Here is an 11,590-nt window from a genome sequence, read left to right on the forward strand (position 1 = left end):
TACTCAGACAGGCTGTGCCGTTGACACGATGCTCAATTGGTACTAAGGGGCCCAAAGTGTGCCAAGAAAATATCCCCCACACTATTACACCACCACCACCAGCCTGAACCGTTGATACAAGGCAGGATGGATCCATGCTTTCATGTTGTTGACGCCAAATTCTGACCGTACCATCCGAATGTCGCAGCAGAAATCGAGACTCATCAAACCAGGCAACGTTTTTCCAATCTTCTATTGTTAAATTTTGGTGAATTGTAGCCTCAGTTTCCTGTTCTTAGCTGACAGGAGCAGCACCCGGTGTGGTCTTCTGCTGCTGTAGCCCATCCGCCTCAAGGTTCGACGTGTTGTGCGTTCAGAGATGTTCTTCTGCATGCCTTGGTTGTAACGAGTGGTTATTTGAGTTACTGTTGCCTTTCTATCAGCTCGAACCAGTCTGGCCATTCTCCTCTGACCTCTGGCATCAACAAAGCATTTGCACTCACAGAACTGCTGCTAACTGGATATTTTTTCTTTTTCAGACCATTCTCTGTAAACCCTAGAGATGGTAGTGCGTAAAAATCCCAGTAGATCAGCAGTTTCTGAAATACTCAGACCAGCCCGTCTGGCACCAACAACCATGCCACGTTCAAAGTCACTTAAATCACCTTTCTTCCCCATTCTGATGCTCGGTTTGAACTGCAGCAGATCGTTTTGACCATGTCTACATGCTTAAATGCATTGATTTGCTACCATGTGATTGGCTGATTAGAAATTTGCGTTATTGAGCAGTTGGACAGGTGTACCTAATAAAGTGGCTGGTGAGTGTAGGTCTTCAAAATTGTTTACGGATAAAAATGTGAAAATGTGGCATGCATTTGTTTTCATCCTCCTTTACTTTGTTACTTAAAAGCAAAGTACAACCAGTTGCCTTTGGAAGTCCCCTAATGATAAATAGTGGATTAGTTACTAATTGTGTAACTTAATCTCAGTATAAAAGCAGCTGTGGTGTGAATGCCTCAGAGGTCAGAGAATATTAATGAACAAACAGCATCATGAAGACCAAAGAACACAGCAGACAGGTCAGGGACAGGCAGACTGTTCAATAAAGCACCTGAAAATACAAAGAACTTGGCACTACGGCAAGCCTACCAGACATGGCTTTCTACCTAAACTGACAGGCTGCACAATGAACAATGAGAGCATTAATCATAGAACCAGCGAGGAAGCCCGGGGTAGCTCTGGAGGAGATACAGTCCTCCACAATTCAGGTGGGAGAGTTTCTGGACTAGAAAGCTACTAGTTACGCACTCCACAGATCTAGCCTTTATGGAAGAATAGCAGGAAAAAGCCAGAAGAAGTCTTGCAGATTTCCAAAACACCATGTGGAGGACATAACAAACGTGGAAGAAGTGGCTCTAGGCTTTTTAGATCACATTTTAACTTTTGGCCCATATCCGGGCGCTCAAATCCATTCTAGAAGACCTATGATCCTGCAACTTTTAGATTCATTCCTACTCCAACATACTTTAATAAAACTACTAAATTACCTAATCAGCATGTCATTCAGCTCTCCAGGGACCTTGTACAAGCCGTTCATTTGATTCAGGCATGTTGAAGCAGGTATGCATCTAAAAGTTGCAAGATAATAGCTGTTGAGGACTGGACATGGGCAGACCTGCCCTACATGCAAAATGTTAAGTATGATATAAAAAAAAACTAAACATGGCGTTGGCAGCATCATGCTGATGTCATTACTCAGCATCATGATCCTGGGATCATAACTGCTGTGTTTTGTTGATATTTAAGAGAACAAATACAGAGGCAATAAACCAACCTTTCAGCAGGACAACAACCCTAAACATACAACAAAAGCTACAATGGAATCGTTTAGAGCCAAGCAAATTTATGTGTTAAAATGGCCTGGTGAAAGTCCAGAAATAAATCTAATTAAAATCTTGACTAAGCTGATATTCAGTTTTTATGTTGGTTCTCCTTGAACTATTTTGCAACAAGGCATGGACAAAAGAATGTCAGTCTCTAGAAATACAGACTGATGGAGACATACCACAACAGATTTGCAGCATAACTGCAAAAGTATTGTAAAATCATTTAAAATCAATGTATTATTTTCCTTCTACCTTGTAATTATGCCAAAATTTGGTGTTGGCCTATTACATAAAATGGTAGCAAAAACATAGTGATTCTTGGTGGTAACGTGATGAAATTAGAAAAATACTTTCACAAGGCATAGTATTTTATCACAGCCACACTGTACTATTCTGTGTATTGGAGCAGAATGAATTTATGGTACAACTTAAGCATCTTAATGTATTTTATCTACAGAAAAATACTTATTTTTGTTTTTTCAAGACCGTAACCCAAAACAAGGTCCCCCTGATATCTAACTCTATAAGGAGACAGCGTTGAGAGACATGAGGTGGGGAGAAGAAGAGGCAAAGGCAGGGATTTAGAGAAAACCGAGTTGTGGGAGATGGATGGACATGAAGAAAGAGCGAAGCACAATTAGTCATTGATTTCAAAGAGACCATATAATAAAACATTTCCCCCTAAGGTAAACCTGGTGAATGCAAACAAGAATTAGCTGCCTACGCTTAGTGAATAAGGCTAAAAGAATGTGTGACAACCCACTCATCGAGCACCATAGAGCTACTCTACAACCCCCCACCCGCCTCACCCACTTGCTCATTCTCTCTGCCGACACATCTTATAATGGGTTTCACCTCCACCACTCGAACAGGAGCTGTGGCAAAAAGGGAACAAAAAATATTCGTCTGAAAGTAAAATTGAAGCATTGTTTACAAAAAACAAAAAAATCCATGCCTGAAAAAAAGCAGTTTTTAAGATCCTTCTTTCAGCCGTGGGATTCATAACCAAATAGCAACACAAAGGTGAGGGCGTGGTGAAATACATAAAAAGGTGCTACTGAATCCAGTGAAAAGCATTACAGTTAACAGAGATACGGTGATGTGTTCAGAGTTGGGGACGAAGCATCAAATAAAGAAAACACAAGCCACCGATGCCACTAATGCTGCGCAGCCATAGAATATATATAAACAAAAGTTTAGCAGGAGCAGTCCGCATTAGAGGAGGTGAAGACCTGTTGAACAAATAAAAAGAAAGAAACTCAGTGAATGGACAAACATAATGCCGCGCAGCCACAAATACGAGTAACAAAGGTACAAACTGACAGGTCTGAGGATCAGGACTTCTCTGTGAAACTAATTTCTTTGTATTACCCACAGAGGCACCAAAACACAGAAAAAGGACACAATCATGAAGAGTTTGTGTGCATTCTCTCTTTGTGTCATACTCACCTGAATTCGTCCTCGCGGTTACCGGAGCAACAGGCGAAATTTTCAAGGGCTCTTGTGCTGCACTGGCAGCCCGCTGTTGATTTCTTTATCAAATATGCATTTTTTTTTCCTCTTCGTGTTTCCCCAGCGCAGGCTCTGCAAAGACTCAATCACAGTCACTCATAAAGTCATTGTAGTCTGTGCATAAGCTGACAATCAGAGGATAGTGACTGTTGTTTGGAGGTGTTGGCAGTGGGGAGATAGAACAAAAGCTCAAAATTCAAAGGCAGAATTTCCCTAAACCACATTGACGTTTTTTTGTTTTTTACTTTGTGTCAGAACCATCAAACTTTTGACAGAGGTTAAATGAATGAGGGCTTTTGTACTTTGCGCTACTTGATGTGTGTGGGCACAGGGAACAAAGGCACACTGAAAAAAAATACTCAAGACGGAGCTTATTTATTGCTTATGGAGGATGACCCAGAGTCCAAACGTTAGTGACCGGGGAAGCCAACGCGAGTCAGACAACAAAAAAAACTGTTTCTCTCTTTTGCTATCTCTCTCAATCAGTCTTTCTCACACAAACACTCTACGCAGCTTAGCTTTGATAGAAATAAAGGGAAACCACAGTAAGTCAACATCAAAAACCACAAGAAACATCAATGCTTTCACTGAAGGGGAAACACAGTGACATCAGATGTGACCTTAATCAGCACACATACACACAGTGTTCATGACTGTCATTTTATTGTACATGCAAATGCACAAACTGGCAACTGAGAAAAAAAAACCCCGCTTTAATTTACTGCATCTTACCCTTCAGCTTTTCTAATAAGCAGCAATCAAAGACCTACTGGAAACGCTTCGCCGTGCGGAACTGCCCACTCACTCTTGAACCTCGATATTACTTGCAATTGAAAATTCACCTCTCTTCCTCCGAAGTGAAATACTTAACTTTGAAAGTTTTCAGCGTGATCTGCTGCAAAAAGTACAAACTCGCTTTCCATTTCTCTCTAACTTTCACCATATCTTCAAGGAAGCTAATCAGCATCTCCTGCATTAGTCACCTCTTTACCCTCTCCATCCCTCCCTCCTTCATGCTTGCCGTCTACCTTCTGTTAGTGCTGGCACTGTTTGGCTATGTACGTGTCCTTTTGACTGTCATCTTGTCTGGGGCTTCAGTACACTTCTCCCACCTCCACATTTTCTGCCTTAATGTGTATGAGTCAGGGTCTTAAGCACAGCTTTTTACAGTGGTAAGTGTTGGAGAGGGCTATGTGTGTGTGTGTGTGTGTGTGTCTGTGTTTGGAAGTGATTGTGTGAGTACATGTGTATCTGCTTATACTGGTTTGGTACCATTATCTTCCAAGTAATCCATTAAAATTAAATGTCAGAGTGATTACCTGTGTCTCTGACTCACCCCTCAACCAGGTGCTTTCTCTCTGCTCCCACATGCAACATGCACACCAGGAATCCACAGTATGCAAATACTTGCACAAGCCCACATTCACACTTACCACTCCTGACACATAGTCAAAGACTGAGACATACCCTCTGAACTAAATACCCCCTCAACTCCCCCCAGATAGCACACAAACCACAGATGCCATCACCCAGTGCCACACAACAGGACGAGATACACACCATCGCTCAACGTCAAGTCCAGGCTCATCCTCATCTGTTTGACTCATCAACCAGAGGAATACTTAGTGACACCACTGTTAGTAGCATTCGCCCTTTTTGACACCACTCACAGCTTCCTTGGAGCCACTGACCCGGTTATGAAGGATAAGGACTTCTGAGCTTACTTCTGATATCTCTTATCCAAGTCATTCTTTCACTGAGGCAAGTCACCATCAGTTGGAGAAGCTCCTGCTCAACTCACCCCATCTCTAATTCATACCCTCATTTTGTTCCGAAATATTGCCATTCCCTTCCAACTACTATTTCTTACCTGTAAACAAGCCATTTCATACTTATGTGCTTAAACTATGGTGTATTTGTTTATATTTCCCTGTATTTAAGTATTGTCATGAACTATGAAGACAAGTAGTCATAGAAATACTCAGAGCTTACATATATGTCAGAGATGTTCATTTTCCCACAAGTCAAATGCTAAGTGTTTGAGATGTGTTTAAAATGCCAAGTCAAGTCTCAAGTCTATGAAAAAAAATATGTTTTTCATTAAATGCTAGCCACATAGTCTGCCTGTAACAATGCATTGTTGGAGGTTAGGTTCTCCTTAAACCTAAATAGCACATGAACAGTCTACTCTTATTGTTTAATCTTTCAATTTTTAATTCAATATGCAAAAAACTGTTATGAGTTGCTGAATATATTTTTACTGCAATGGATTGGTGACCTGTCCAGGGTGTACCCCGCCTCTCATCTCTGCTGGAGATAGCCACCAGCTCCCCCGTGACCCACTATGGAATAAGCGGTATAGAAGATGGATGAATGAATGAATGATTAGGTGTAATTTGTACCTCATTAGCTATATAAATCTGCATTTGTATTAAAAAAAGAAGAAATTACCACCTGTTAATATTAAATATCTGAGTAAACCAAAGTGTTTTTTTATTCTGTCTTTGTAATCACACTTAGCTCTTGTTAATCTCTGTTTGGGGGGTTTTCTTATCGCTATGGGTCAGAAGAGTGTTATGATTATTAGTAAATTGTGTTCTAAATCTACATTTAAAACCTTTGCTAATCTAAACAGTAAATATGTTTCAAGGTACTGTATCAATTACAACACAATGAGCAAGGTGCAGTGTAGTAAGTACGTGAAAATATGAATTTTAGAAATGAACAGAACGGGAAGTTCTTCTGTTTTGATAAGCAGGAGGTGAAGGAGCAAGTTTAAAATATGTCAGAGGTTTATTTTGGATCTGTCACAGCTGGTATGGCGAAGGACCCCAGAATGCAGACAAGCAGGAAGCAACGTGGCGAGTTGAGTTGAAAAAAAGATTTAATAACCAAAAAGAAACTTGCAGGCAGACAGTTAGTTACAGATGCGGGCATGGACAAACTTGCTTGACAGAACAGGCTTGGCATAAACAGATGAACTGTGATGTTTCCACGAGGAATGAACAGAACAGATGTGTATATATAGCGCAAGAACCAGGTGAAACGAGAAGACTGAATGCTAGGTGCAGGTGAACCGAATGAAGATGATTGAAAACAGACAGGAGAGAACAAAACGTGGCTGGAGCAGAACAGAGACTCTTGAATACAAACTAATAGAAACATAACTAGTAAACTATGAAATTAAAGCATAACTCGATCCAAAAACCTATCTTTACAAAACATGAACTAGAAGACAAAAACTAAAGCATGACCAGGAAAATAATAAACAGAAGCATGATTCAAAACCAATCAAGAATAATAATAATAAGAAGAAGAACCCAAAAACACCCACAAATCATGACAGGATCCAAAGTCATTTAATAAAGCTTTCAGTTTCAGACATACATGGGGCATTATGATGAAGCCACAGCAAACATGAACTGATTGTAACAACCCCTTAACTGTCAACAGCTTGTGAACATCACTGCCCAATAGATCAAGCCCACCCTTTGCAAATGCAGTGCATCACCTGTAAGAGTTTGTAGCGCACCCACTGGCTTGCTTTTTGCTTACCATGATTACATGGCCTGCAGATTGTTAATGAGACGTGAGTCTCAGACAACAAGTCTAAGTTGAATCTCAAGACTTTAGAATACAAGTCTTACGAACTGGCACCATCAACAGCTTTGGTGCTAAATTCAATTCAATTCAAAAATACTTTATTAATCCCAAAGGAAAATTAAATGTTGTTATAGCTCATATTATGAAGGTTTCCTCAAAGAGCCGTTGTAGATGCTGATGGCTGTGAGCAGGAAGGATCTCCTGTAGCGCTCCGTCTTACAGCAGATCTGAAGAAACCTCTGACTGAAGACACTCTGTTGTTGTAAGACAGTCTGATGAAGAGGATGCTCAGGGTTCTCCATAATGTTCTTCATTTTATGAAGAATCCGTCTTTCCACAATGATCTCCAGAGGTTCCAGAGGAGTCCCCAGAACAGAGCCAGCCTTCTTTATCAACTTGTTGAGCTTTTTTAAGTCCCTGGCTCTGATGCTGCTTCCCCAGCAGATGATGGCAGAAGAGATCACACTCTCCACAACAGACTTATAGAAGATATGCAGCATCTTGCTACAAACACCAAAGGACCTAAGCTTCCTCAAGAAGTACAGTCTGCTCTGTCCCTTCTTGTAGATGGCTTCACATCTAAATGGCTTCACTAAACTAACTTAAGTTACATTAGGTATTCAGCTGCTACAGTAAACCTGTGGTATTAAAGCATTTTTTCACAAGTCACCTTCCGTGCACTGAAATAGAAGAAATGTTTGCATTTTGCTGGACGGTTGAGCTTTATAAGTCAGCATCCTTAAGCCTCTGATCCTATTACTCATCTTGCCATGTATGTTTGTGTACTGAAAAACATGCTACATGAGATGTTGTCAAGTAGAGGGAATGTAGGGCATTTTGTTCTGTTACACCTCTATTGATGGACCCCAGTTTTATATAGTGTGTCTATTGTAGTAAAGGGCGTAAAATTTACAATGTTCAGTCAGACGTCAGGACAAGGTATATTAATTTTGCCGTGACATCACTGTCTCTGATTAAATGAACATCTGGAGATGAAAGTCAAATTCTCTATGGATGTGAGGTCAAAAAACATCTAGCTACAGTTAGTTTGTTTGTGAGAACATTATTGTGTCAAGGTGAATAAATCTTTATTAGTGCAGACAGAATATCTGCATTGATTATGCAGATGTTAGATTAAAGTAATGTTCTTAATGCTGCAACGATTACTCAGTGCTTCAATTGATTTTGTTGCAGGGCCACATACTTGTGTTAAATACAGCATCTCAAATTTGTGATACTCATGTTGAATCCAAAATTCAGTAGCGGTGTAGCTTAGCTGGAGAGACAGCTGTGTATGCTACCCTATCAAATACATGGGAAGACGATGCTGCTGCAATATTTACCTAAATCCAATGCAGAATTAAATTATACCAACCCCTGGAAGAAATGCATTTTATGTATTTAAAGTTCAAATCTAACAATCTCTATTCTCACTTAAACTACTCAATTAAAATACTTCCTTTTGTTTAAAGACACCAGGATGGCCTTTGAAACGAATAGACTAACAAGTCTGAGGTAGCAAAAATGACAAATTTTTCCATTTCAGTTTCTCATGCATCTGATGCTGAGCTGCCTGAATAATTACATTATATATAGTTGTATTATATTATAAGAATACGAGCAAAATTTCAGAGCAATCTGTAACCACCCTACTGTTAATTCTGGTCCTTTTCCATAATTATATCATTCCATTTAGATATTTTAACCAGTTTTACATCATCTGAACCTCCTGCTAATGGTTACTGTTTACTAGTTTTTCCTGCTGTTTACTTCGTACTTTCTTGCAGTCAAGCTAATGCGTAAAAAACCAACCGTTCACATTTTTGCTGTTTAAATACGCCAAAATTACAGATTAAAGCCTCACAAAAACGTCACTAACAGCTCCAAGACCTTGTTGTCTTGGTTGAATTAAGTGTGCATTAAGCAGTGAAGTAAAAACCATTTTCTTGGAAGGATTCACTGTGTTGCACTCATGAGAAGTGACCTAACTAATTGTGTAATTAAAGTGGTGCTCAGAGAAGTCCTAGCTGTGCCTGCTTTCAGCACTCTTCACACTACGAATCGCCTCTTCAACTTCTCAAGTTCGAACTTTCTTTCTTTGTACAAATCTTGTGAGCACTTAGTTCCTATACCAAGGCTTTTATAGATATTGGAATAAGTCACATGGTAGTATCTATTCAGATATGTACATTGATTAGGTGTGAATTTTGTGTGGCCTTCTTTGTTCTTCTCCATTTTCTTACTTTACTGCAGCAGTTGTTTTAGTTGTAACTTCTAAGAGTCATTTCAGAAATCTTGATAAAGATTTGATTTGTTCAGAGTGAAACTGCAATGTATGAATTCTTAAGAATTGTGATTACATAAATTAAATTCAGTCTACTTTGGTTGTTTGCATAGAATATATATATATTCAAATAAGAAAAGTTCTGGAGCCACTTTTCAAGACAAAAGGTCTACTTAATATCTAATTATATACAATTCAATTTAAACCATTTCAATACAATTCAGTTCAAGGCAGTCTGGTTGAAATCCAGTTGCAAACAGTCTATTCCAAATTATAATTCAGGTAGTACCTTAAAAAGTATTTACACTTATACAACTTTTCCACATTTACTACAAAAGAAGTGCACAATTTGAAATGAAAAACAATGGAGATGGAGTGGTTGAATCCAACTGGTCAGTAAAGGACTTAATTCATAGTTTTTTCTCACAGGTTTTGCTCGGACAACACACTGATTCCAACGGGCCTCCAAAACAGAATTTGTACATCATTTTCATCATTCAGGTCACTCTATCTGAAGAACAAATAAAAACATAACACAACACTTATCTCTGTAGATCATTAACAGATTTCTGAGAAACAAGGTGTTGCTGTGGTCAATGCTCCTTTGGGACATATATCTCAGGCTTATTTATTAAATATCTGTGAACGCTGAAAACATCCTCTGGTTTAGAAGCAATAATATTGTTCACTGGGTGTCTGGATTTAAGCCTTAGAGATAGAGGACCTTCGTCATTTGGGAGGAGCTAACAGTAGAGCTGCTCCTCCACTCATCACAAAGGAATGGGTTGGTATTTCCTATTGGATCTGTTACACCCGCAGCCCAATCCGCAGTGGGTGGGTGGATGGATGGATGGATGGAAAATAACTACTTTAATACTGTTTCTGCAAATGGTGAGAGGAGCTTCATTGCAATAGTGACAAACATCATCACATCTGTGTGTGTTCGTATGCCGCTACTGCCAACTTGGTCCTTCTTAACCTTAAAACATGAAATATAGCTCTGAGCAGCCCGAAGCCTCCATCTGAATATTGAAATGCTAAGACAGGTTTTCTACTGTTTTATGAGTTACGAGTGAGAATGATGCAGCAATGTTACAACATGAAGTCAAATCACAGACAGTAACTTGACCTTTCTTTTCCATGGCTGTGATCTATCTGACTGAAAAGGTGAAGAAGAATGCGATTAAAATTTTGCAATTATTTACATAATGTATTTTTACAGATCCATTCAGGTGGAAGAAATGTGTTGGGACTTTGACAAATCGTTAGCCTCATAGCATAATTGCCTAAGGCATCTGTTGGCTTACTGCTACAATATCACAAAAAAATATAATGTGCTTGCTGAAAAATGTGTTTTTTCTTGTTTTCTGAAAATGTCCAACTATGAGTAAGACACTCAAATGATACTACACATAATATATTTCCTAGTATATCCAAATCCTTTCTGAGAGTCACTCAAAGCCCACATCACTATCATCTTTCTCATGTGACTCAGATGTTAGCTGCGCTACCTTACCTGCAGGTTTTTCTGCCACATACTCCACTTTAGCCCTATAAAATAAACAGAAACTGAATGTAACTCAACCAATCTGCTCTGTAAAAAATATTGTGTTGGCTAAAAAGTACAAACTACGAGTAAAAGTTTAAATAGCAAAGTTGTTGTTTAACTGCAGAAACATATAGAGCTGTCGAGCTATTTTCAAGAATAAAATAATTGCAGTAACGGTCAATGTTTTAGGTATAATATAGGCAGTGATGCATTATGTCCACTTTAAAGGACTAGCGATTTAGTTCAGTCTCCACTCAACCTAAAATCAACACCTTTAAAACAATAACAATTATATTAGTTCTTAGTTGCTAATTGATCCTAAATCTGCAAGGATACACAGGTGGATGTTAATAGTTTAACCTGTTTTATTATTGGTTTATTTTTAATTAATGCATTTGTTTTTACCTGTAAAGGAGCACTGAATTCCCGCTGAGTGGCTTGATGAAGTGATAAACTAAAGTCAGTGAAGTAGTTTCTAAGCAAGTAAATCAACACCCACACACATCAATGCTGCTTTTGAATAGCTTTCCTCTGTTTGGACTACTATGCATCTCATCAAAGTGTAGGAGCAGTTGTTAGGCTTGCTCTGTTTTCTAGGGGCCTGTGCCACTCTGGATCAACACATCTACTAAAGTATAGAACCACTGCATGTTTACTTGACTTTCCAGACATGCACACTGCACAGGTTAGCAGATACCAGGGGAGGACTGTGATATCAGCACTAAAAAAGTGCTTTAGACAGACAGTGTTGCTTTTTTTGTAATAAATTTATATTTC

General features: G+C 39.1%; 1 long non-coding RNA gene across 1 annotated transcript; it reads right to left on the reverse strand.

Annotated features, from left to right (window-relative positions):
- Positions 1-1,967: 1,967 nt before the first annotated feature.
- LOC124870915 lies at positions 1,968-3,465 on the reverse strand. The gene is made up of 3 exons (XR_007038902.1): positions 3,315-3,465; positions 2,679-2,740; positions 1,968-2,386 (listed from the first exon to the last, which is right to left on the reverse strand). It is a non-coding gene; the product is annotated as an uncharacterized LOC124870915 (long non-coding RNA).
- Between the last annotated feature and the right edge of the window lie 8,125 nt (positions 3,466-11,590).

This window comes from Girardinichthys multiradiatus, chromosome 7 (genome assembly GCF_021462225.1).
Source record: "Girardinichthys multiradiatus isolate DD_20200921_A chromosome 7, DD_fGirMul_XY1, whole genome shotgun sequence".
NCBI lineage: Eukaryota > Metazoa > Chordata > Actinopteri > Cyprinodontiformes > Goodeidae > Girardinichthys > Girardinichthys multiradiatus.